Below are 25,209 nucleotides of genomic sequence, written 5' to 3'. Positions count from 1 at the left end.
AAAAGCTCACCGCCAAAAACAAGGTACTGTAACCCCGACGATAAAGCAACGTACAAACCAACGAAAGTGCAGTGTAGTGAAACAAAGGTTCATTCGAGAATGTCAATCAAAACTGGGGATTCAAAATTATTATGAAATGGGTTATATGGGTTACTATCGACGAAACTTGGGTTCAACGGGCTTTTCTTTCTTGAGTAATTCCATGTTGAAATGAACTTGTTATTTGATGACTGATATTGTTTGGTTTTGTGACGTATTGCTATCTAATTGGGGATAGTAATGCGCCCCCGAATCAGATGAAGAATGTCACCAAAGTAACATGAAATTGTTGTTTCTGTTGTTCGATTTTAGTTGCCAATGTTTATTGAAGCTGTTTGTATTTTTCAATTATTTCAAATTGTAGTGTTATTCTATAGTATAAACCTATTAAATCAGGCATGGCAAGATTAATTGAAGTTTTCTTGACTCTAGCCCGTTCACCTGCATGAATTAGGAATAGACTCACGTATTTTCTAGATGTGTCGGCCTATTTCTAAATTCTAAATTTTATTCAAAATTATCTTATCTATCATCTTTTAAAAGGCAAAGGCACACAAAGTCAATGAGTTTGTTCAGGTGGATAGTCACCGGCAGTGTACCTCCTCCACATCGTCATCCTCTTCATCTTCGACCACTTCTTCCCCGCCCGCATCACATCCCTTCTCTTCTTCCCCACTACCTGTAGCCCGTGTTCCCGAGGCTATTCCCCCTGTACCGTTTCAACTGATACACGAAGTCTTGACTAACCATAGAATGATTCCGGCGGAGGACATGGAATCAGTAACATTGATCACTGGAGCAGCCGCGGAGGTCATCACGATGGATATAGAGTCATCTGCCCCTGCGTCGGCTATTTCAGCAGCGACACCGTCTACTTCCAGGAACCTGAATCCCCCGATTTTCGACAGATCCCGCATTTTGTACAAACCTTACAATAAGCCAGGTGCTCATAAGCGACGGGCCGGCCGTCCTAGGTTTAAAGTGCTCGGTCCCGACGGCAAGTGTAAGTGGATGAGAGTGCGACATTGATCTCATATTATTTTCAATGAGGTATTAATTAGGAGGTTAGTTTTTTTTTGAAGAGGATTATTGTTCTTGTTTTCCTTTCTTTGCTCCGTTCTTTTATATTCAGTACAGTCGTCGAAATTCCCTTTTAAATATTTTTTTTTATTACAGCTGCTGCTCCCAGATAGGAATTTCAGATTTATAGCTCTATACCGTCCTCACCATAATCTTAAAACTCATGTCCATTTCTTTAGAGTAAGATACCGTTGATGTCGACTCTCTATTTCCAAATTTATTTTTTTTTCCCGGATAAGACGTATTATCCCCCTGGACTTGACTTTCCTTTCTTTGTTGGTTGAACTTCATGGGACAATTCGGATGTGGTGTGGTTGTACCCGGTATTCCTGACGTCGCCTTGTACGTTCAACGCCAATCCCCCCCCCCTCCTTAGTAGGAGTGGGGTGTCACAAAGTGAATTTTTGTGACGGATGGAGAGCCGTCGTCCAGCGAAAAATTAGCGAAATTATTCTATTTTAGAATAGGAATAGGATCGTCTGCCGGATATATTTTGTTAGATTTGTAGTTGTGTATATGCATTATCACCATCGCCGTCAACCCCTTTAAATTAGCAGCATTCGTATCATCAAAACGATAAGCGGCTACCGAGTTGGGTCACTATCGCTCTTCATGAAATTTCTGGAATAGAAATATTGTTTACCGGCCTGAATTAGTGTAGCAATTGATATCAGTGTCATTAGCTGCACCCTTATCATCAGCACCAGTGGATTCAAACCCTGTCACATGACCAGTGGCGTGATCGTCTTTTCAGACTCCCATTGGTCAGCAAGCCCCTTTTCCCCCGGCCTCCTAACTTTCAGCAACCCGGTGTTGCTTCAAGAAGACCTGGGAGAGAGGCAGTTGTTCAGTGGTTGAGCGTGAGATCGGGTCGCGAATCTCCTCTCCTTACAACGTTACCGACACTAATTATTATTCTATCTTGTGTTAACGTAGAATATTGTAGGTCTAGTTCCGAACAACTCGGAGTTAGAATTACCTTGTGGGTTTTTCTTTCTTGTCAGCTATTTTTTCCCGAATTCGTATCACTGGGGGTGAACGAGTTATTCTTGGTTTTGAAACCTGTGAGGGATCTCAAGTTTGTGCTACAACAGTTGAGTGGAGAAATTTAGCTAGGCTCTTAAGCAAATTATTTTTGAGGGCTTAATTCTTAAGTCTGGACTCTGTCGCTTCACGACGTTTAAGTTTAGTACGGGAATTTGTTTGCTATTCTCCGTATTTAATTCTGCAGTGATTCAGGTAACTGTATGTTAGGACTGGTCACTTGTGTGCATTTCCTCTCCTGTAATAAGGTAATCTCAGTTTTTAGGGATGTATTTTCCTTATTAATTTTCATACTATAGAGTGGCCCTGTATTTTAAATTCGCTTAGCAGTTTCTGACTTGCTGTAATTCCAAGTAGGAAAAGCCCAATCCTTTTCCTAGAGAACTCAGGTGCAGCTTGAGCTCGTCCTCGCTGAAGTTTCTAGACTGCGGCATCCTTTCTCTTTCTCTCTCTTAACTTTCCCTATTCTATAATCCTTCTAGCTCTCAGGTACACCTTGAGGACTTCCTCGCCGAAGTTTCTAGACTGCGGCATCCTTTCTCTTTCTCTCTCTTAACTTTCCCTATTCTAAAATCCTTCTAGCTCTCAGGTACAGCTTGAGGACTTCCTCACCGAAGTTTCTAGACTGCGGCATCCTTTCTCTTTCTCTCTCTTAACTTTCCCTATTCTATAATCCTTCTAGCTCTCAGGTACAGCTTGAGGACTTCCTCGCCGAAGTTTCTAGACTGCGGCATCCTTTCTCTTACTTTCTCTTCACTTTCCCTATTCTAAAATCCTTCCTGCTCTCAGGTACAGCTTGAGAACGTCCTTGTCGAAGTCACAGACTGCGACGCTTCCTGCTCTCAGGTACAGCTTGAGAACGTCCTTGTCGAAGTCACAGACTGCGACGCTTCCGGCTCTCAGGTGCAGCTTGAGAACGTCCTTGTCGAAGTCACAGACTGCGACACTTCCCACTCTCAGGTGCAGCTTGAGAACGTCCTTGTCGAAGTCACAGACTGCGACGCTCCCTGCTCTCAGGTACAGCTTGAGAACGTCCTTGTCGAAGTCACAGACTGCGACGCTTCCTGCTCTCAGGTACAGCTTGAGAACGTCCTTGTCGAAGTCACAGACTGCGACGCTTCCTGCTCTTAGGTGCAGCTTGAGATCGTCCTTGTCGAAGTCACAGACTGCGACGTTTCCTGCTCTCAGGTGCAGCTTGAGAACATCCTTGTCGAAGTCACAGACTGCGACGCTTCCCACTCTCAGGTGCAGCTTGAGAACGTCCTTGTCGAAGTTACAGACTGCGACGCTTCCTGCTCTCAGGTGCAGCTTGAGATCGTCCTTGTCGAAGTCACAGACTGCGACGTTTCCTGCTCTCAGGTGCAGCTTGAGAACATCCTTGTCGAAGTCACAGACTGCGACGCTTCCCACTCTCAGGTGCAGCTTGAGAACGTCCTTGTCGAAGTTACAGACTGCGACGCTTCCCACTCTCAGGTGCAGCTTGAGAACGTCCTTGTCGAAGTTACAGACTGTGACGCTTCCTGCTCTCAGGTGCAGCTTGAGAACGTCCTTGTCGAAGTCACAGACTGCGACGCTTCCCACTCTCAGGTGCAGCTTGAGAACGTCCTTGTCGAAGTCACAGACTGCGACGCTTCCTGCTCTCAGGTACAGCTTGAGAACGTCCTTGTCGAAGTCACAGACTGCGACGCTTCCTGCTCTCAGGTACAACTTGAGAACGTCCTTGTTGAAGTTACAGACTGCAACGCTTCCCACTCTCAGGTGCAGCTTGAGAACGTCCTTGTCGAAGTCACAGACTGCGACGCTTCCTGCTCTCAGGTACAGCTTGAGAACGTCCTTGTCGAAGTCACAGACTGCGACGCTTCCTGCTCTCAGGTGCAGCTTGAGAACGTCCTTGTCGAAGTCACAGACTGCGACGCTTCCCACTCTCAGGTGCAGCTTGAGAATGTCCTTGTCGAAGTTACAGACTGCGACGCTTCCCACTCTCAGGTGCAGCTTGAGAACGTCCTTGTCGAAGTTACAGACTGTGACGCTTCCTGCTCTCAGGTGCAGCTTGAGAACGTCCTTGTCGAAGTCACAGACTGCGACGCTTCCCACTCTCAGGTGCAGCTTGAGAACGTCCTTGTCGAAGTCACAGACTGCGATGCTTCCTGCTCTCAGGTACAGCTTGAGAACGTCCTTGTCGAAGTCACAGACTGCGACACTTCCTGCTCTCAGGTACAGCTTGAGAACGTCCTCGCTGAAGTCCCCAGACTGCGGCATCCTCTCTCTTTCTTCCTCTTAATTTTTCCTACCCTGTATAGCGCGAGATCTCAGTTCCAGACTAGAGATCGTTCCCGTCGCGGTCCTCAGACCAGCGAGAGGTGTAGGAAACCTTATGTAGAGCAGGATCTCAGTCACAGATTAGAGATCGACCCAGTCGCGGTTCTCAGACCAGCGAGAAGCTTAGGAGAATCCTTGTAAACCCTTCCCTATCCTCTCATAATAGTCGACATACTGACTATTAATTTAAAAGCGTTTCGGACGATTGAGAGTGATTCCCATACCCTTAAGGGCAGTTACAGACTGGCCCTTAATAACCGGCGTGCTGTCATCAGATTAGCGCTGAAATCCTGTTTAGAAGTTTCAGAATTGCTGAAAATCCTTTCGCAGCTGCAGGCTCGCGATTCAGAAATCCGACACCCAAAACCTCATCCTTTGAGCTTCAGTTATCATAAAATTGTAATTGATATACTGTATTTAGCTAGCAGGTTCAGCTTGCTGAGAACTATATCGTGATTCACAGATTGCGAGTTATTGAACAAAACCCCATTAGTTACAGGAAGGAACAATCCTATTAACGAATCTCCATTTCCCAAGCCCGATAAAATATTCCCTATACCTCAAACTCGGTATATCATATCCTGTACCTTATACCTCTTACGCCCCTCCAATCATATTGATCTAATACCGGGTGCGCAGGTTCAGTCTGCACACCGACAGCCCACAGTCTCAGATTGCGAAAACCGTAACAAAAATTCTATATCATTCCTTGTTAAACTCCATCCCGAGTTCCTCCACCTACAACCTTTATTCCAGGCTTGCAGGTACAGCTTTGCTCGCTGTCAACTCGCAGTTGGTTCAGATTGCGTACTACCTTTACAAATATAATTATTTGTGGGTATCTGATATCCGGATCCGTATCCTTGGTTAAGGTCACCTCAATTCTCCCTAACACCCAACCTGAATTCCAAGAGCCGAGGGCCGAATCGGCCAACAACGGCACGGGCACACACTCTTCCCTTCAAATTAAATACCTCCCACCAAAGACAGAGGGTAAAGAATCAAGACAAGGGGAGAAGTGTAGGTCCAGTATCTCCACCAGTCAATATGGTCACCGACCCTGACCCATACCCGACTGTAGCTAGTCCGCGTCGTAGCAATACTTCGCAATTATTAGAAAACCTAGAGGGTGGAATAGGACATACTAATACTACCTAATAACCTACCTATATTTGATGAGAAGATAAAGTAAAAGCAATGAAAAATCATACTCTTTAGAGGTCTATCTGTCTATGGTAAAAGAAAATGATTATGTGTGTATCTATGGTAAAAGTAAAAGATTATATTATGTGTGCCATAGACAGATAGATCTCTAGAGTGTATGATTTCTTAATGCTTTTACTTTATTTTCTTATCAAATGAACTATATTAGGTACTGAAACTCTTTGTCGTACTTTTGTGGTGTAATGAAAGTTTGAAATATAATTTCATAGCAGTTTCATACTGGCCAGTATGGGGCTGAATAATACAAGCGGTACGGACCTCTCATGGGTCCACAAAATATCTACTCCGAAACGTGCTCTCTAACCATGAAAAGAAATTATTTTTCATACATTATTTAGTTCTTCACCTTCATTATTATTAATTTAAGGTTCAAATAATATACTTGGTTATTAAGAAATTTATAAACACCACATAAATATTTACTAGGTTACTTCTTCATTCAGAAAAGGAACATATTTATCAATCAGGAGAGCATTATAGATTCCCTGTTTATTCATCCTAGCTCCAATATTAATCTTGAACAGAAATCAAGAAAAATAAAAGATTCAATTTTTGTTTTAGAAGGTATAAATATACAATTCTGAAAATATAGAAGGTCTTAATACAATTGTAACATTTTTCTTCTGTTAACTTGGAAAAAAATTATGCATTTAACCTACAAAATGAGGAGAAATGTGTGTACACTTTCACTGCACAAACCGGGGAGAAATGTGTGTACACTTTCACTGCACAAACCGGGGAGAAATGATGTGTACACTTCCAACCCACAATCCGGGGAGAAATGGTGTGTTTAGTTTAACTTACAAAGCGGGGAGAAAACCGGTTCTTAACACAAGTTTTGGCTGCAACATTTATTTTGTGAGGCTAAGAATTAAATTTGCAGGGCTGCCTACAGCATCTTATTTGAATGATAGTGGATATTTTTTCACAAGTCGATAAATTCAATTGGTTGATTCGGAATAATATCAAATAAGAGCATTCAATTATTAATTCATTATGAAGTTCTAAATAATTGAATTGGATAAAATTGCTGGAATGACTTCCTAGACTTCATTCATTTTATTGAGGACTTGAAGAGTCTCCTTCAAATCGACCGTAACTTTTCCATATGCAAGATATGGAAGGACCATCTTGAAATATGAAATACAGAGTGGCGCAAGAATATGGGAACTTTTTGATGTGATGTTGGCAGAATTAAGAGGGTCAAAGAAGCGCAAAGTTGTACACTGGAGTGTGTGTGTGTGTGTGTGTGTGTGTGTGTGTGTGTGTGTGTGTGTGTGTGTGTGTGTGTGTGTGTGTGTGTGGTGTGTGTGTGTGTGGTGTGGTGTGTGTGTGTGTGTGTGTGTGGTGTGTGTGTGTGTGTGTGAGTAGTGTGATTCTGATACTTTGAAGCCACTTTTTTGCTCGAAATCCCCCTCCCCCCTCTCCCCCCTCTCCCATCCACTGTTCTAAAAATAGATTTCCCCTTCCCCTTACCCAGTGAAGACGAGGGGGGGGCTCTCTGTTCTAAAAATAGATTTACCCTTCCCCTGCTCCAGTGGAGATGAGGAGGATGAAGAGAGAGAAAGAGATATCTCTCTCTCACTCTCTCTAAAAATAGATTTACCCTTCCCCTGCTCCAGTGTTGATGAGGGGGATGAAGAAGGAGAAAGAGATATCTCTCTCTCACTCTCTCTCAAAATAGATTTACCCTTCCCCTGCTCCAGTATAGATGAGGGGGATGAAGAAAGTGAGGGAAAAATAATTTCCCTTTGAGAGGAAAAATTCCCTCTCTACATCTATACTGACAGATTAAAGTGAATTGAGAAATTCCCTATCACTCTACATCCAATGCTATACTGACAGATTAAAGTGAATTGAGAAATTCCTCATCTCTCTCTACATCTAATGCTACTCTCTCTCCCTCTCTCTCTCTCTCTCTCTACATCTAATGCTATACTGTCATATTAAAGTGAATTGAGAAATTTCCTATCACTCTCTAAATCTATACTGACAGATTAAAGTGAATCCATATCTCTACAGAGAGGTCAATGATCTAAGTTCTTTTACATTTTTTATCTGCAATATCGTACAAGCATTTCCAAAGTTCATCGGTAGTAGATAGCAGCCACAACTACTAACTTATAAGTTCTTGTTTGAACAGCTACACTATTTAATTGCACTCTTTCTGACTCATATTTAATTTTTTTATGATGTTGAATACTAGGATTGATGATAACAGCACTTCCACCTCGCGCCAAATTACTGGGATGTATAGCATGATAAGTCTTATATCCTCTGATTATATTGTAAGATTGTTTAGTGGAATGAGTTTCTGAAACTGAACAAATATCTACCTATCTTTTCTAAATTCAAAACTGCTTCTAATTCTTGTTGCCGATTAAGGAGTCCATTAGCATTCCATTCAACTATTCTAAGTGTATTCAGCATTACAATTCAGAAAAACAATTTTTTCGCCCCACTTGGATGTAATGAGCTGTTTTTCGTGCATCATATGGAGGCCGAAAGTGATTGATTTCTGCCCAGGCCAGTAAAATTTTCACGGCCCTAGGGCTGTAAAATAATCTTGAAGTCAGCTGTTCTAATTTGATGTGAACGTGTTTACTAAATAGTTTATGAAATGGAATCAGTTTATGCTTATAGAATTGAATAAATTATTTTGCAATAAGATACTATCATTTTATTTGGATGAATGAAATACGAATAGGATATTATAAACTATTCAAATTCAATTTCCAGAGTATAATAGAATCTAACCCCAAATCTCATAGTACTGCGTTTATCACGAAACCTGGTGGATAATTTTGGAACTACTTGGGCAATATCCATGGTGCTGAACGTTTTTACAAAAAGTTTATGAAACGGAATTAGTTTATGCTTCTAGAATTGAATAAAGTATTCTGCAATAATATACTGTCATTTTATTTGAATGAATGAAATACAGATAAGATATACAGGTTGATTCACGAGGATATGCGGTAACTTTGAGAGCTCATTCTATATGTAAAAATAATGAAAAAAACTTATATAAACATAGGTCCGGAAATGTTTCGTTAGCGAGTTATACAGGGTTAAAGATTTCGCCTGGATTTCAGTTCCGCTGAGTAAATGAAGACTCTCTGAAATTCTGGGAAGTTAAATTTAGGGGCAAATGCCATTGTTTCTTATGGTTTTTTACCTGAAAAATTGATTAGAACAGGTCCCAGAACTGTAAGATGAGTAGTTTTTGAGTAATCCAGTGTAAAATGCAAAAACATTGAGTAAAAAAGCACAATTTTTACATTTGGCCAGCAATCGCTTTGTTATTTTACCAATAAACTGATCAAATTTCACAACAAAACTTGTAGAAAATTTAATTCTAAACAAAACGGTATGATTAAAGTATACAGAAAGTGAACAGATAATCGATTAAAGGAAGTTTTATTGAAAACAGAACAACACACGTTTTTCATTTGGCCGACAATAACTCTGTTGATTTCTTATTAAAGATCTGTAAAAAGTTAATGATTTTTACTTAAATTTAACACCTTAATTTTTTTACTAAAATTTCAAAATAAAATAATATTAGAACACAGTTTTAAAATGAAGAAATAAACATAAACAACAAACATAAATAATAAAAAAAAATACACATGTTGAGCGGATAATTTGTTTTTCATAAGTTGGCACTACAATAACAGCTGATCAACAATGATGTGATTTGAAATGTAGAATTTTAATTCCTTGAGAGGTAACAACTGAGTATTAGTCCACGTGTGTATTGTTCTGTTCGTCGTATTGAATTTTAGTCCGTGTTAGCATTGTTTTGTCCATAGTAATTATTAAATTGTTGGAGTAGTAATGCCATACTTATTTTCAACTGAAGAATACGCCGATATGGTGTTTATTTACAGTGTATGTGAAGGCAATGCTACAATCGCTGTGGAAGTATACAGACAACGTTACCCTTATTGTAGAATTCCAAATGCTCGAACCATTATTTCTACATTTCGTACGTTACGGGAAACAGGATCACTTCCAAGCGTAAAGATCCAGTCTGACCGCCCTCGCCAACATGATGTTAATGTAGAAGAAAACATTATTGCTGCTGTTGAACATAGTCCAGGTATTAGTACAAGACGTATTTCAAAGTGGTTTAGGGTTGCGCAAAGTAAAGTTTGGAGAACACTTAATAAGAACAACCTTTATCCCTACCATAAACAAAAAGTACAGCATTTACAACCAGGAGACAATGAACATCGCTTGGAGTACTGCAATTGGTTAGTCAATCATCGTCAACTCTTCAAGTACATTTTATTTACCGATGAGTCACAGTTCACTCGTGATGGTATCAACAATTTACGAAACCAACATTCATGGGCAGAAGAGAACCCTCATGCAACAATTGAATGTAACTTTCAATACCGTTTTAACATTGATGTATGGTGTGGTGTTATTGATGATAAGCTAATTGGCAATGGCATACGCCATTGGACTTCTGCATATGGGGATGGATGAAAGATCATGTTTACGAGATCAAAGTCAATTCCCGTGAGGCGTTACTTGATCGAATTAATGAAGCCTTTGTGCAGTTAAAGGAGAGCCCCGTAGAACTACGAAAAGCAACAAGAGCAATTCTTAAACGAGCAGAAAGATGCATTGAAGTTAATGGCAACATTTTTGAGCATTTACTGTAATTTTATTGCATAACTTTACATTACAGTTTTCAATAAAACTTCCTTTAATCGATTATCTGTTCACTTTCTGTATACTTCAATCATACCGTTTTGTTTAGAATTAAATTTTCTACAAGTTTTGTTCTGAAATTTGATCAGTTTATTGGTAAAATAACAAAGCGATTGCTGGCCAAATGTAAAAATTGTGTTTTTTTACTCAATGTTTTTGCATTTTACACTGGATTACTCAAAAACTACTCATCTTACAGTTCTGGGACCTGTTCTAATCAATTTTTCAGGTAAAAAACCATAAGAAACAATGGCATTTGCCCCTAAATTTGACTTCCCAGAATTTCAGAGAGTCTTCATTTACTCAGCGGAACTGAAATCCAGGCGAAATCTTTAACCCTGTATAACTCGCTAACGAAACATTTCCGGACCTATGTTTATATAAGTTTTTTTCATTATTTTTACATATTGAATGAGCTCTCAAAGTTACCGCATATCCTCGTCAATCACCCTGTATATTATAAACTATTCAAATTCGATTTTCAGAGTAGGATAGAACTTCTAACCTAAACTTCCGAAGTTGACGACAACAAGCATTGTTTACATTGACATTCAGATTGGCCAAATTTCAAGTGTGCTAGAACAGCTGATCAGAAAACTTTTTATCATTTATGTTTATTAATGAATAATTAAAAAAAATTATAAGAATATCATCTTATTGTCATTTGAAATAATAAAAAAGTATAAACTCAACCTCCCACATAATTGGACATAATTTTTTAGGCTATTTAAACAAATCAGAATAAAAAATAAAAATACTTGGAAAATTTCCTGATATTCAGATTACCTCAGATTTGCTAGAGCTATGACCTTCCACTTTTGCTTTCAGAAGTGCATTTATTTTCATATATATATTGTTTATTTTTCTGTGTGGCAAAAAATAGCGTTCGCACCATGGGCAAAAATGTTTTTCCGGCTCTCAATCATTTCTAAAACCGATTTCGAGCCGGAAAAGTCTCATTTTCGGCCCTAGGTGCGAAATATACTATTATCCAACTTCTCAAAACGGCTTTTAAGATAGAAGATACTTTTTTCTTGCTTGTCTAACTCATGTAAAATGAGCTTCAGCACCTGATTAATATCTGCCTCCATATTATCAAACTGACAGCTATTCGACTCAGAGCCCTTGTTTCCTACAACAGTCTGTGCAAATGTTCTTCTACTTAGATTAAGCAAATGAATTTCTACCTGCTTAGTATCTCTATCTCCAAGCTTTGTAGTTGGATTTTGACTGATTGAGCTCTTGGGAGTGTTTGGCTTCCTTTTTTGAGCCGCATTTCTGATTTTCTGCAGTTCAATAGCTACTGTACACCCTCTGTCACTTGCAGGGTGAGCTTCTCCGCAATGGACACATTCTGGTAGGACATCATTGGATTTTTGGCAGTCCCTACCCAAATGCTTTGATCCACATTTCAGGCATCTTGGTTCCATGTTACAGTAATGTTGAGTGTGACCGTAAGCCTGGCAATGCTTGCATTGGGCTATCAGCTTTGTCTTCCTCATATTTTCAATTTCCACCGTACATCCAAGAACCATTTCCAATTCAAATACTTTTTTGATATCTTCCTCGCAGCTAAAGGATACCAGGAACATGTCAAATGGTGCCTTAGTCTTCTATTTGAGTTTATTTACCACTTCCAGGACTTTATAGCCTTGATTCTTCGAATCATCAAGTATGGTATCTGGACTACATGAAAGATGTAGTTTCTTTACCATCACTCTGATGGGTCGAGACTGTTTATTTTCATATGAATGCCACTTATAGCCAGTATCAACCATTTTTTTCGTCACGTTTCTATAAGTATCTACATCTAGAACGTTGATTTTGAATGTTTCATCACTGACTAGCTTTATTCTAAACTTGTCATCTGGAGAGACACTGTTCAAAGTTTTCAAAAACGTAATAAATTTTTTATATCGTTCACAATGATAGGAGGTGTGGGCATTACTTTATTCTTCTTTTCCTTGGTGTGCTGGCTGTCAGTTGCTGCACTGCTTGTTGTAGGCTGGGGGGGGGGGTGAAAGCGAGGTATCCATCTTCCTTTTTTTTTTGATTTCTTGATTTCACTCAAATCCATTCAGTCTCCTTTGCCAACTCTTCTCCATCCATAGAGAAAATTTCTCATTTAATGTAGCTTCTTGTTTTCTTCCTTTTTGGCAGTTAGTTTATCAGTTTTCAAATTTCCTCCAACAGTAAATGACTGAGGCTGGATCTTACTCTCTCCATTCTTCTCAAGAAGAGAGATTCTTCCAATCAGATGCATTGTTGACCGCTCTAGCTTCGTTTCAAGCTCTTCATTCTTGATTTGCATCATTACACATTTATTTTCAGCTTTCTTTCAACTATTATACAATATTTGTTCGGTTGCTGTTAAATTATTTGGGTCGATGACCTTTTCCGGCGTTGACTCCTTTGTAGGGATACCTGCATTTACACTACCGGTTTCCATTTATTTTTCATTCGCTTTGACTTCTTCTTCTTCTGTTGCCTCTTCTTCAAACTCGGGAATCAAAAATATCGACGGTCCGACGAATGACATTTATGTTGAATTTAGAATGTTAATTCATTATTCAGCAAAACGATTATGTTGTGAACATTGACCGGCCGGCCTAACCGGGAAGCTCAAACGCGCACTCGCATACTGCAATTTCGCACTTTTCAACAATTTTGCATAGGTATCAGATGTGCCCCCATAAATTTGGTCACTTAAAGACATGAGTATTTGATCTCTCAAGACATGTGTTAGTCTCTTAAAGACAGATTTATTATTTGATTATTCATATAAAGATGTGTTCATAATACTTTCGATATTATTCTCATTATTATAAGAGCAGTGAGTCAACCGCATATCTATGTTCTTATTTCCAAGACCCTCAAACCACTAGAATTGGGATCGCATTATTGACCAGATTCGAATCGGCAGACCTCAGGGCCTAGCACAAATTTAACAAGCTTTCAAACTAAGCCTTCTCCGACAAAATAATATGTCACCAGGAAAGCGGCTTAGTGTCTCTGGCCTAGGTGTGATTGGCATTTCTCTTCTTCTTGATTTTGGATAGAGTTTTGACATACTTCTTACAACTGCTGACATGATTATAATATTACATAATTGGAATTATCCTAGAATAATAATATTATACTCTGGAGTGTGATATCACTTTTTTCAAATCCTCTTGAAAATACTCCTATACCTTAGACCAGTTATAGAATAGACAAGCCCTTTTGTATATTCATACTGAAAGTCGATGGAGTCAACATCTACTGCCATATTGCCCCATCATGACGTCAGCATCAGATAGAAAACTTTTCTGTAGTTTGATTACATTGTTTTCCATAGCAGATTGTGTCTATTTCAGCGGGAGGGCGGTGGAAGTTTACCATTTTCATTGGCTTTCATCTGAAATAGACACAATCTGAAAGTTTTCTATCCGATGCTGACGTCACAATGGGGCGATATGGCAGTAGATGTTGGCTTCAGAGGCTAGACTTCCCAGCATGTCTATTCTATAACTGGTCTAAGTCGTATACCAATAAACTTGATCATAGAACATGGAAAATAGATTATCTGCAGACCAATAGAATCTATGAATATTATTAGGCCTTCAAGATTATTATGGTACTTACCTCTTCAGTTTCTTATTGGAAATCCCGTGGTAAACTTGTGTTGTATTAACAACCTTTTGCCCGAATCCTAAAATGACAATATAATTTTCAATAAATGATGGACGTGAATAATAAAACAAAATGCAAGTGTTGTAAAAAACAGAATAATATAAAGTTCGTTATTTCCTTAGTAGTGAAGTAGGCGAATCTGATGAAAAGATTGGCAGTCAACGGAAGGTAATAGAGGAAAAAGTTCAGAACACAATATTTATGACTCCGCAGCTAGAAGAAGTTATCAAAAGCCAACCAGTATGAGATATCAATGTGCGTGTTTCAACATTCATTTTTTCTTGAAATTCGGTATGGAAGTCATGTATCAAAGGACCAACTTCTCACTATAAAAAAAAAATTTGGATTCCAAATGATGGTTCCAATATGGCGCAACAAATTTTTGATGTGACAGAAAAGTTTCTTTTTTCGAATAGGATCCCCAATCAGACCTATCATCAAATTTCCCTTTAAAAATGAATATTCCCCGTAGGAGTTTCTGGTCTCCGCCTCTCCAGGTGGCGAATAGGGGGATGCCTCCTAGATACAGGGGGTACCGGGTGGACCAAAACCAGCAACAAAACTGCTGCCTTGCAGATGGACTTCAAAGGCTAAAGGGAAGAAACCCCTAACAGAAAATTGGCTGCTGCCTTGTAATTTGGCATTGGTTTGTCAAATGCTAAGGAAGAATACCTGGAAAAATTACCTGGTCCTCCAGGTAGGGGTTGTGTGGAGGGTCAACAACCCCTCCACACAAAATAAAAATGAAGTTACAAAACCTCAAAATGAGCCTCGGATTGGATCAGACTTACGGAATAAAAGATATGGGAGCCCAAAGCAAAGGAAAAACGACTGGAAATGGATTTGAGAATGTTGGTATATTGTACCGTGGTGGAGCAATGGAACGTCTGATGGAAGTCATGGATGGAAGGTAGAAGCCTTCCTGGTAGGCCAAGGTTGAGGTGGATGGATCCAGTTGCTGGAGATGCAAGAGTTGTTGGGGTCAGGAATTAGAGGCGTGCTGCCATGTATAGAGTAGAATGGAGGCGAATGTTGAAGGAGGCCAAGATCTGCTTTAGATTTTCGAGCCAATGATGATGATGAGAATAAATATTCAGCAGTCTCAATACTTTTCACCAAATCTGTATATTAGTATATTATTATTATTACTGTATAGTACGGTAGGTAGGAGTTCAGAGTGCGAGGTACGCAGAGTCTTAATTGTCAACTCAACCAGGTAAATACTCAATTCTTCTATTCCAACTACTTTTCACATTGGATTGTACTATATATTATAGTATATACTTTTTACATGGATTGGAGAATATGATTGAATCATCATCATCTATCATGGGCTTCTAGGGCCTGTTCTGGTGTCCATCTTTTTCTCAGTCTTCCAATGTCTCCTCTTCCATCCTGTTTCAATTCTCATGCCTGAAATCGAAGTCGATTTGGAGGCTTAAGCCTCGATTACACGGGGCTAGTTTACTCGCCGACTCGCCGGTTAGTAAAAAGCCAGCAAGTCGGCAAGTGCGCTACTGGTCGATTTCACGTAGCTAGCGCCAGTCGCTCACTCGCTCACTTTCCAACTAGTTGCGGAGTTGTTGTGACACGTGTTTGTGTGAAAATGAAGTAGAATGGCAGTGATATTGCTAAGTTTCTTGTACTTTACCGTGAATATCCTTTATTGTGGAATATAAAGGACAAAGACTACACAAATAAAACTTTGAAGGAGAAAAATGTAAAACGTTTAATGTCTGATCTTGATGAGCACAACTTATTGGGATTGGGAGGAATGGATGTTGAAAAACTGAAGGTCAAAATTAAGACAGTAAAAGATGTGTATAGGCAAGAACTACAAGAAATAGAGAAAAGTAAATTTTACCGGCTATAACAAATTCCTCTGACATTTTCACGACAACTGGCTTGTCACTTGCCGCTTTTAAAACTAGCAAATCACTTTACACACGGCTAGTTTACTAGCAAGCTTGCTCAAACGCTGGCTAGTAGCGAGTAAAGTTGACCGGTCTTCTACTTTTTCTTCAGCTTTTTTACTCGCCGGCTAGTAGCCAGCAAGTCAGCTAGTATGGGTTTACACAGGGCGAGTTTACTAGCTACTAGCAAACAAGCCGGCGAGTAGCGAGTAAACTCACCCCGTGTAATCGAGCCTATAGAGAGCAGGTGATTGGTCCATTTTATTTGGTACTGTTTGATCACATTTGTCAAGGATTGAACCACAGAGAAGAAAAAACACAGCGTCTAACCTCCATAAGTTAGCAAATGAATAGCAATTATCTTGTAGAATTTAATAAATTTCTGTTTCCTTCCTGACACCTCTTCGGTTTCCTTCTTATAAACAGCTTTCAAAGCACGATGTATAGTGCCATGAATCATATTGAATCTAGCTATATTTTGATGTATATAACATTCTGAATCAAAAGACGCTTCACAACCAAGATAATTGAATTTATTTACCTGTTCTATAACAGCATTGTCGGTGACTATCATAGAACGCAAGGGCCACTTGTCTAAGAATGCCATAACCTTCGACTTAATACCCAAAATTTTCATATTGAAGTCTTAACTGGCAACCCTAGTGGAAGTGATCAATAGAGATCAATAAAAAAAAATGTATTGATATCAATAGGTATTTGGGCCAATACACATCAATAGGTATCCATGGATATGTATTGATGTGTATTGGCCCAAATACCTATTGATATCAATACACATCAATACATATCCCTGGATATCAATACATAACCAGCTTTATTGATATCAATACACATCAATACATTTCCATGGATATGTATTGATGTGTATTGGCCCAAATACCTATTGATATCAATACACATCAATACATATCCATGGATATCAATACATAACCAGCTGTATTGATATTAATACACATCAATACATTTCCATGGATATGTATTGGCCCAAATACCTATTGATATCAATACAAATCAATACTTATCCATGGATATCAATACATAACCAGCTGTATTGATATCAATACATTTCCATGGATATGTATTGGCCCAAATACCTAATGATATCAATACACATCAATAAGTAGCCATGGATATCAATACATAACCAGCTGTATTGATATCAATACAGATCAATAGCCATCTATAAGCAGCCTGTCTCCTTTATAGAAAAAATCTTCTTTTAAATCTAGGAGAGCAGATTAGAATGAAGATAACATTTGCAAGAATTATAATATTTTAACCCAGCTGCAACTGGCATCAGACAAGAGAGTATATAATTATACAAGAGATATACAAGAGATACAAAGATATACAAGAGAGAATATGTTAATTCGGAAAGGAAAACTTCTTTTGTAGAGTCAACCATGGCACTGGACGGTGAGTCCTACTGTGGGGCTGATATTGTAAATGGGTTTTCCAGGTATTTTCAATCTGTTTATGGGGCTGATGCGCCTGATGCATGGATGGAGTTTCCGGAGATGTCTGGGTGCTCATTTGTAGATGGGAGCGTTGGCATGGTTTCTTGTGATGATATCCTATCTGCCATCAATGGGCTGAGGTCGGGCTGCTCTGAGGGTCCTGATGCAATCCCCACTTATATTGTAAAAGGCTGTGCTGCAGTGCTGCTGAAGCCATTAGAATACATTTTCAATTTAGCTCTAAGGTCGGGTAAATTTCCATCAAAATGGAAAATTGCGAGGGTTACTCCTGTTTTTAAAAGTGGAAATAGAAATAATATAAAAAATTACAGACCTATATCAATCTTAAATTGCTTTTCGAAAGTTTTTGAAAAAATTCTTCATTCCATAATTTATGAACAGAGTAAGAAGATTATATCATCAGAACAGCATGGATTTTTGCCTGGTCGCTCCACTGTATCCAATCTCATGATCTTCAGTAATGAAGTGTCACGGACTTTGGATCGTGGGGGGCGTACTGATGTTATCTACACAGACTTATCTAGGGCATTTGATACCATAAATCACAGACTTCTGATTAGAAAACTCGAAGTACTGGGATTCAGTAAAAATTTAGTTCATCTTATTCAGAGTTATCTTGAGGCGAGGATTCAATATGTAAAAATTCATCATTTCAATTCAAAATATTTTCAGTGCCCATCAGGCGTACCTCAAGGCTCTAATCTGGGACCACTCCTCTTTATTTTATTCATTAATGACCTTCCATCTGTTATCAACAGCTCTTCCTGTCTCATGTATGCAGATGATGTAAAGTTGTTTAAAGAAATTAAGGATCTAAATGATTACTACAATTTGCAGAGAGATATTGATCATATGTCCAGATGGTGTGATTCAAATGGGTTAAAAATTAATGTAGATAAATGCAAATTCATGAGTCCCACCCGGCAATCCGCTCCTCATAATAATATATATTCTATAAGTGGTATCCCTTTGGAAAGGGTGGAATTGTTCAAGGACCTTGGGGTGGTATTTAGCTATGACCTCTCTTTCAACTCACATGTTGAGTACACAGTTAATAGAGCCAATCAGCAGATGGGATTCATCTTGAGGACTTGCTCGCCCTTCAGTGATGTAGAGCCTTTGATACTTCTATATAAGTCAATTGTGAGAAGCCTGTTAGAATATGAATGTGAAATTTGGAATCCATATTATAATGAACAGATTTACCTACTGGAACGTTTACAGAACAAATTTTTGAGATGCATTCATTACAGAAAACATAATATCTTTTGTCCTTTTGATTATCCTTCCAAATCACTTAGAGATGAGTTCTATTTCACTTCATTGAGGGTAAGACGTGATTTCAAATCACTTATTTTCCTTTATAATTTACTAAATAATAGAATTGATCCATCCCATTTGCTATCAAAAATTAATATATATGTCAATACCATTGCTCGCCATTCTGGTTTTTCATTTCATATAGCGCGCTCTAGAACCGTAAGTCATTATAACTCACCTCTAAATAGAGCTCAGAGAATCTTTAATCATTGTTCGGAGCACTTGGACGTCTTCTGGTTCTCCCCCTCCAAATTCTGTAAGATCTCATATAACTTGGCTGGGTAGCATGTGATCTGTCTTTTTGTGATTGGTGTACTAATTTTATAAAATTTCTATTATTATTAATTTGATTATTCATTCTTGGTTTTACACAGACATCCTTTCTCTCTTCATTCTTTCTTCTTCTTTTTTTATCTTTTTATTATTACTTGATTCTATTTTGTTTAATAATTATTCTTATAATCAATTATTATTGTTTACGATTACTTCAATGATTATTTGTATTCTTTCATATTAATTGTATATTTCTTCTTTTTTTATCTTTTTGTATTCCAAATTGTATAATGTGTTGGAAATATTGTATTGTGTGGAGGAGGCAAAATGGGTTTATCCTGTTGTCTCCATCAATAAAATTATAATAATAATAATTATTATTATTATTATTATTATTATTATTATTATTATTATTATTATTATTATTATAAAACTTATATATTAAATGATAATCTTTTTGAAAGACTATTATAGGCCACGCATAACATAACCTTATAACACAACACTGGATACTGTATTATTTTAGGCATAACTTAATAATAATAAGAGAAAAGCCTCTTGAATTTATCATTGCTGGAAATAAGATGATTATTATTCTAGGCAGACACATTACAGGGTTATATGCTGGTACATATAAATTTAAATGTGTAACAAAACTTTTCATTCAGCCTAGCCTAAGTAATTGAAGTTACCACAAACTAATCTACACTCATGTTATTATAATGAACTTAATATCAATAATATATGACTGTGGATTGATAGATTAAAATTTATTTAGTTGTTTTCTGGACCAGCATCAGGCTTTATTTTAACTTTTTCCAGCAAGCAATTGATTCATTTATTTTTATTAACAGCTTTTTATCTTATTACAATTTAGAAAAACTATCGGTGTAGTCCTCTCATTTTAGCAATATATATTTTATATAATAAGAAAGAGTGAGACTGTGTGTTTGCAACATGTGTGTTTTTCCAATTTTCTAGTCAAAAAATATTATTTGAAATATGTTTACTTATAAGTAAACTTTTTGTTTCATCTCTGATAGGAGCTGTTGTGATGAAATTTTCCAACACAAAAGAAAAATACATAGAAGCAGTACAGTAATCAAATACTGGCTGAAGTCTCCAAAAACTCGGTTTACCAGCAAAGAGAAATCTAAGTAAGTCTCAATTTTGATAAATTTGAAACAGAATATAAAGTCGAACAATTTTTTTCTATGGGTGATGTCCACATGAGCTCTAGGCTTGTGCTAATCATTATAAGTTAGTAATCATACCGGGTGAGTCATGTGTAAGGGAACCTTTCAATAAATTAGAGACTGTTGTTGATATTATAATACTGTAGCTTTCAGGATATGTTACTGGTCAAATACTCTAACTCTTGACATACGGTACAACTGAATTTCAACCCCTTCATAAGGGGTTGACTAGTTTCAGAATGTATAATATGGTGACTCAATAGTTTTATCTGGAAAATTTTAATGTAAATGCCTATTGTGTGGTACATTATTTCAAAGGGCTTTTTGAAACAAGAAACATAACATCAATTAAAGTGTACTATGAAACTTGAATCCAAAACGGTGGCTGATTGAAGTTACAGTTTGTAAAGAAATGAGGGGTTATAACTCAAATATTTTCAATGTAAACACCCATTGTGTGATACATCATTATAAAGGTCTTTTTAAAACTAGAAAGATGACATCAATAAAAATCTATGATACTTTTTTCCAAAATGGCGGCTGATTGAATTTTATCAATTATTTCTTTAAAAACCAAAACTTCAATCAGCCACCATTTTGGATAAAAGTATCATAGAAGATTTTTATTGATTTCATCTTTCTCATTTTGGGAAGGCTTTTAAGATAATACACAATGGGTATTTACATTCAAAATCTTTGATTTACATCCCCCAAGTCACCCCCTTATGAGGAGTTGAAATTCAGTTGTATGTCAAAAGGTGAAGTATTCGACCAATAACTTATCCTGAAAGTTACAGTATTATATCTACAACAGTCTCCAACTTATTGAAGGGTTGAAGACTGTGATGTTTTGAAAATAAATTCAATTTTAATATAAATTATTGTTGTTTCACCATTTTATTAAAGCAAAAATCTCCCTATTGGCCATCCAGACATTAATGGTTTTTTCTCATTGGTGATGCAAAGCTAATACAAGCAAATGGCTGATACAAAGTCCAACAGCTGAAAAAAGAAGCTTACATGAAACATTTTTGAAATTTGTCAGCTGTTGAATGATTACAAATGAAAATGAGGTTTCTTTTTGTAATTATAGTGTCCAGCTGTTAGATTGCATAATTATAATCACTACTTACCAAAGTTAGTAGACAGAGTTAGTCTGTCTACTAACGTTGACTACTTACTAGGAAAAATCCATTTGTCTGAATAGGACTTTATAGTTGAATTTAATTTTTATTCAGTTTTGTGTAAAATAATTATTGTAAAGTTAGGGTAGAGAATTTACTTCACATTATAATTATTGTGGTTATTCAAAAGTTTTATGATTTATAGTTTTTTAATGTAAAAATAAAGAATTGAAAAGGTTATTTATTCAGAATAATTAAGGTAATCCTTCTCCATCTTTTCACAATAAAATATTTTAAAAACGTTATTTTCATGTGAATTTTTGGAAATTTTCATGTGAAAGAAATGGCCAAATGTGGGACAAGAAATGTAGAAAAAACCGTTCCATTCATGTTCTTTTCTGTCCAGTATAACGTGAAAATGTAGAAACAAAAAAAAAACGTTATTTTCAAGTTTCAGTTTCACGTACTTCTCACGTGAGAAGTTGGAACATTTACACTTTTTTTCACGTGAAAAAAATGTGATTTTTTCGACTTTTCCACCAGAATATGACGTTATAATGTAAAACTGTGAGGACATAATTTGCACGTGAAAAAAACGCTCTTGTGTTATCTTGGACTTTCCTTTCAGGAGAGGGAGAGTCATGCATATTTAAATACATTTTTAGGTTATTAAATAAATTTGCTAGCAGATTAATTCAGGAAATAAAATCCTTATTTTCTAATTTGTAAAGATTGTATACTTAGAACTGTTATTTGTTCTAGAAATGTTCAAACACCAGATCCTGGAGGAAAATCTGAATGCAACCAAAATTGAGATTGAATTGAGGTGCAGTAACATAAACCAGTATGTAGCTCAAAAAATTGCTACTTTAAACAGGAAGAGATTAAAGTATTCTGGAGCACCACAATAAGGACCTTTCTTAATAGATAAATGACATACATATGAGTTATTTTAATAAACAAACTTCTCACATTATTTATGTCTTAACTATTCACATCCCTTAATTTTCCATCAATATATCAATAGACATCTATTCACTGAATCCAATTCACTTATATTAATTATAGATAATTAAACAGGTAGTTCTTAAACAGAAGTTCTTAAACAGATATTAAACAGAAGTTCTTATCTTTCTTGAGCATTTATTTTCAATTTTCAAATCAGATATAATATCAGACGTAAACCAAGGAGGATACTTATTGTTTGGAAATTTTATTTTCCTTCTTGGAATAAATTTTTCAAAATTATGGTCGAGTACTTCATAAAACCTATTAAATGCAGAGTCAACATCATCACAACTCAAAACGGAGTCCCAACTGCAGTCACGGAGACCACAATAGACGCCGAGACAGTCCCCCTTGCAAAAGTCATAACTAAACTCGGGTGATCGGTTAGAGTCGAGCTCTGACGTCATCACTGAGTATGAGGCTTCCACACACAACACAGGATGGTGACCATCTTCAGGGAGAAGTGGATCATCGCTTTTCATAACTTTAACTGGGAAATTACTCAACACAATATCCAAAGTTCTATCAAGCTCATTTTGCACAGAATTATACGATATTAAATCATAAAATGACATGAAGCTATTAAGGATTTTTGCTTTAGTTGATCCAGAAAACAGATTATAATTATTAGAGATAATTTCTGGCAAATTAAAATCTCAAATTATCATTAAATTACTACTAAGTAATCCATTAAAGGCCATTCCACACAGCACGTGGCATGCGTGGCTGGTCGCATGCTAGCTACTTTTCAAAACATCGCTTTCCAGCTAATCAAATGAAACAATTCACATAGCAGCCACGGCCACGCGGCAACGCTTGCTATACTAGCCGCGTGGCTACCGTTCGCTCTCTGAGCGATCTTTCCAAACGTGTCCTGCCACGTTTTGGTCCGAGCATGCGCAGAACGTATACTAGACGTATACTATCGTATAGAACGTATACTATCATTGTCAGCCTCAAGGTCGCGCATTAAATGATGGAATTCGCCATAGGTCTTCCTTTTTTTATAGATTGGATGTACCCACTGGTCCCGTGCTGTCACCGAATACAATAAAACCATTACTACTGCTGCATATCATTACTACTGCTGCATATCATTACTACTGCTGCATATCATTACTACTGCTGCTGTTGGAGTCATCAAACCAAGGTAAGCCACAAGAAAATCCAGATTCACACCACGGGACCGTCGTAGTTGACATCTTCCTGCATACTGACAGGAAACGTGGCCGGTATAGCATCGCAACAGTCGTGGCGGTGTGAATTGGCATGTGGCTAGCGTGGCCAGCGTGGCGTGCGTCCAGCCACGCACGCCACGTGCTGTCTGGAATGGCCTTAAACCTAGCGCCGCAGTGCAGGATGGTTTCTTACAGCTTGGCGTTGTTGTCATTCGAGATGGGTGTCTGGCTTGGAAGTGTTTCGGCCGCATTGCAGGATGACTGTTAACGGTTGCCGGAAGATCAACAGCTGGATTTTTTTCGTTATTTTTGGTGATAGAGAAATTCTGATTGCAGATTCGTTCTCAGCGACCCCAAGTTTAGCCTAAAGGCTCAGAATGTCAACAATGTTTTTAAATAATTAAAAATCATCATGAAAAGTCATTAATATGGTAGTACACCACGTTTCTGGAAACTTTTTACTGGTGACTGGAGTTATTATTGACACACAAAAATAAAAATAGTCGTGAGAAAGAAAACTGCTGATGAACGCGAATAAGACCGTCACTCCATTGTTCTATTGTCTCGGCTGCTTGGCTGAGCCTGGCTGGAGGGATCAAATAACCGACTGGTTTGTTCTTTCGTCTGTCCGCTAGGCGTAACTACGCCGACCATTGCTGGGTGGGAGGTGTTACTGCGGCCGCTCGCATTCCCACCAACGCTGCTATTATTTGCTGTCTCAGCGCCTAGTCCGATTCAGCCAAGCAACCAGCCTGCACTGCGGAGCTAGGTTAAGAGATTCAATATAGTCACAGTAAGTAAGAAATGTATTTGACGTTGTAGATCTATATATTTGTAAAAGGTTGATCACCTACAGGTGTATGATTCAAAGTGGTGGGGGGAACGCCAGCGTGACGTCACGTGTAGTAATAATGTTCTAGAGTAACCACATTGAGCATACAGTCTATTCACTGTACCTTCAAATATATCGTCGTTTAATCTCCTCAAGATTCACCTAGAACTTTAAAATTATCCATACTTATAGCGAATGAATCACCGATTCTAATGATGTTGTTAAATATTTAAAGTTCATTCAACTTTTATGAATAAAATGAAGTTGAAAGTTTTTCATGAATCTAAAAACGTGACACGAAAAAGTTAATAAGCTGGAAAAGCGTTAGTAGACAATGTTATACTATTATAATTTCAGATTAACCCTTAAAAAATCTTGATAAACCAATGCATCGCAATAAACCGATAAACCGATCCCAAAAAATCCGATGAATTTCATTCATTGTAAATGCACTGAACCAATACCTACTATTACTTCAGGCCCCACAACTAATTAATGACGTCATAACATGTAGATTGATTCTTCCTAAATCATAGTAGTTTCTACTAGCTTATCAATGTAACTTTTGTTACTGTATTGATTTTTTATTGGATGAAATACTATCTAAATTTCAGATTAAAGACACTTGTATTTTAATAAATATAAATTTTATTGAAATAAAAACACTTTATTCTACAAATGCAATAATTTATCCATACTTTCAGCTTGATAGACATAGGCCTACTCGATTCAGTGATAGAGCTATTGATAAATTCATCTCAAC

At 37.5% G+C, this 25,209-nt stretch overlaps 1 protein-coding gene across 1 annotated transcript in view; it reads right to left on the bottom strand.

The window, feature by feature from the left end:
* LOC120350636 overlaps positions 1-25,209 on the bottom strand; it is a 203,537-nt gene that overhangs the window by 24,179 nt on the left and 154,149 nt on the right. Inside the window, exon 18 of the mRNA XM_039425033.1 lies at positions 14,056-14,122. The gene's annotated coding sequence lies outside the window, so the exon portion shown is untranslated. The remainder of the gene's footprint in view (positions 1-14,055; positions 14,123-25,209) is intronic.

The sequence above is a fragment of the Nilaparvata lugens genome, chromosome 3 (genome assembly GCF_014356525.2).
Source record: "Nilaparvata lugens isolate BPH chromosome 3, ASM1435652v1, whole genome shotgun sequence".
NCBI lineage: Eukaryota > Metazoa > Arthropoda > Insecta > Hemiptera > Delphacidae > Nilaparvata > Nilaparvata lugens.
The sequence above is the reverse complement of the archived record's forward strand: the minus strand, read 5'-3'. Positions and strand labels throughout refer to the sequence as shown.